This window comes from Triturus cristatus, chromosome 1_2 (genome assembly GCF_964204655.1).
Source record: "Triturus cristatus chromosome 1_2, aTriCri1.1, whole genome shotgun sequence".
NCBI classification, from domain to species: Eukaryota; Metazoa; Chordata; class Amphibia; order Caudata; family Salamandridae; genus Triturus; species Triturus cristatus.
This window is the reverse complement of record NC_140580.1, coordinates 963,538,200-963,541,433: the sequence shown is the minus strand read 5'-3', so window position 1 is coordinate 963,541,433 and position 3,234 is coordinate 963,538,200.

Genomic DNA, 3,234 nt, shown 5'->3' with positions numbered 1-3,234 from the left:
ACGCGTTTCAGCTCGTCAAAAGCCTTGTTCACATGACATGTCGGAGCGAATCCAATGTTATTTAAAGTGAAAGTGCATACACGTGACCATATCACATGATCCAAAAGTCATAGACATAGAGATAAAATGTGAATCACATTAATATTGAAGTCATATCTTACAACCAAGAAACCTTAAAATGAGCTTGCGGTTAGGGTGTAAAAAATACATAGATTTTGATTGTACCTTCCGAACTTGATTAATAACTGTAAAATACATGTAATCATTCAGAAATACCCGTCTTATGACAAAAAGCTAAAGGTTGACTACCCACTGTAAAGATCATGCCTGATGTGAATAACATGCATATGTAAATTCACGACAAAGTTAAAATGTCAACAATGATATAAAAGGCAAAAATGAGGGTACAACACTAAGGTTACTGGACTACAATGATGGATCAAAGGAAAAATGGGCTCACGTGTCATGATAAAAGTTATGTCGACACAGTGAATGAGGACAACAATCGTAGAATTGTGAAAATAAATGCAAAATAAAATGAAATTATGTTAGTGTAAAAATTGGTGCGAATCTAATCGGACGGATAATATGATGTTGGTAATGTTAATAATTATTTTATATTACCAAAAATGTCAAATAAAAGCAGCATATGTGTGTCGGGAAATATCCAACTAAAGGATATGTATACGAACATGACCGTAAATTCAATGGGAAATCTTTGAGTTAGGCCCTCCCATTGTAGGAAGAATGGACAAGGTAAATAGGGAGGGAGGGGAAGGTGTAAGGACTATCATGAGGGATTGGAAATGTTGTCTTTAGTAAACCCCTTGAGATTGCAATAGGAGGAAGAAAGCTGCAAAAGTACAGAAGCGACCTCCTGTTGTGTATAATACTGTAGGACAAGGTTGCTGTCAAAGCATCCAGCTGAATATCCGTGTGTGTCCTAACTGAGGTAATACATGACTATGTGTTGAATACAAACAATGCATGAGAGATATAAATGGTTGTTAAATGAGGCAAAGTCTTGAAAGGGACTGCGCATGGGCAAGAATGTAACAAGATATACTCATGACAGCCACAACCCGGACCTCTTGTTCTTAACAGAGACCTGGCTCAAGGCAGACTCCCTCCCCAACGTCCTAGCCGCACTCCCCCCCTCTTATTCCATCATTCGTGCGGATCGCCCGGAGGGCAGGAGAGGCGGTGGAGTAGCTTTGATAACACATACTGACTCCCCCTTTCAAATACTCCCCTCTCCTCTTATCCCTGAGGTAGACTGTCTAATAATTCGTGCTAGCTCTCACTCTACCCCCCTCACTGCTGTTCTTATCTATCGACCCCCTCACACAACCTCCAACTTTGTTTCCTCCCTTCAGGACATCCTCGCCACACTGGTTATTAACAACTCCTCAGTGTTGGTGTTGGGTGATTTTAATTTTTGGCCCAACGACCCCGGCGAAACCCCCCTTTCCAAAGAATTCACCAGCCTCATGACCAGTCTCAACTTTTGTCCCCTCGTTCACAGCCCCACCCATGTTCATTGCCACTCGCTCGACCAGGTTTGGACCCTAAATATCCCCACCACTTCTCCTGTCATCTCCCCCTGCTCTTGGTCGGACCATTTTTCAATCTCCTTCTCCCTCGCGTTAGCCCCTGTGCCTATACCTCTTCTCCCAAAGAACATCTGGGCTAGAAAATGGGGTAAGGCAGACATGCCATCGTTTTGCTCATCCTTGGCCAACTCTTGCCCTGACCTCTCGGGCCTCGCCGCCCTGGACCAGCTGACTACCATTGATGGCTGGCTAACCCAGGCAGGCGATGAGTTTGCTCCCCTGAGACGGGTCACGGTGAAGCGTGCCCATGCTGCCAATCGCTGGTTTACCCCCGATCTTAAGGAGAAGAAATTAGCCGCACGTAGAGCAGAGCGCGCATGGAGAAGAGAATATAGTCCCGCCAAAAAAATCATCTACCTCTCTGTGCTCAAAGTATACAAACAAAGCATACTTGACGCAAAGACCCTGTTCTACTCTAACAGGATACTAGCAGCTGAATCTCAATCTAAAGAGATTTTTGCTACAGTACATGAGCTTGCCTCGTCTAATAGAGCCACGGCCTCGATCCCCCCTTCTCAACTGCTTTGCGACTCCCTCAACGACTTCTTCGTTGATAAGGTCGCAACAATCAAGGCTAATATCTCCCCCCCTTCCCTCACCTTCACTAATCCCTCCCCCCCTGCTATCACTTCCAAATTCACTACCTTCCCCCCTCTGACCACAGTTACACTCCCCCCCCTGCTCCAAAAGGTAAAGTCAGGTTCCCCCCTAGACTTTGCCCCTGCTCGTATCCTGCGAGAAGTCTTCCTACACTGCCCTACCCCTTCCCTTACACTTTTAAATGACTCACTCAAATCTGGAGTGGTCCCCACTGCCCATAAATTTGCGGCAGTCATTCCCATTCTAAAAAAACCCGGTGCCGACCCTTCATCCCCTTCCAATTACCGTCCCATTTCCCTGCTACCCTACCTGGCCAAGGTTTTGGAGACCCATGTAACCAGCACCCAGAGCACCTATGTGGAAGCCAACCACTGCCTCTCCCCCCGGCAGGCGGGCTTTCGCCCCCTCCACTCGACGGAGAAGGTAGTGATCTCAGTGATGGACAGCCTACGTGAGGGCATTGATACCAACGTCCCTCAGGCCCTCATTCTTTTAGACCTATCCGCCGCATTTGACACGGTGGACCACTCCATCCTCCTCACCCGTGTCAAGGCGGCGGGTATAGAGGGCCCGGCCCTCACCTGGCTTAAGTCCTTCCTAAGTGACAGGGCTCAGGCAGTCCACCTTGTTGGCTTCACCGCTGCCCCTTGTAAGGTTGCATGTGGAGTTCCCCAAGGCTCCTCCCTCTCCCCTCTTTTGTTTAATTTATACATTTACCCCCTCATTTTTATGTTACAGCAGCTCGAGGTCACGGTGTTCAATTACGCCGATGACCTCCAGCTAATTTTTGACCTTTCCCACTCCACTTCCTCTGCCTCAAATGTCCAATCCGTCATGCTGTTCATCCAGGATTGGATGAACTGCAACCACCTCAAACTCAATCCGGACAAGACGGAATTAGTCCTGACCAGAGGTGGTTGCAGTCCCTGGTCCCCCTCCCACTGGCCCCCCTCACTTGGTGTTTCCCCGCTCCCAGTTCCTAAGGTCAAGACCCTTGGCATCCTCCTGGATCCCTCACTTT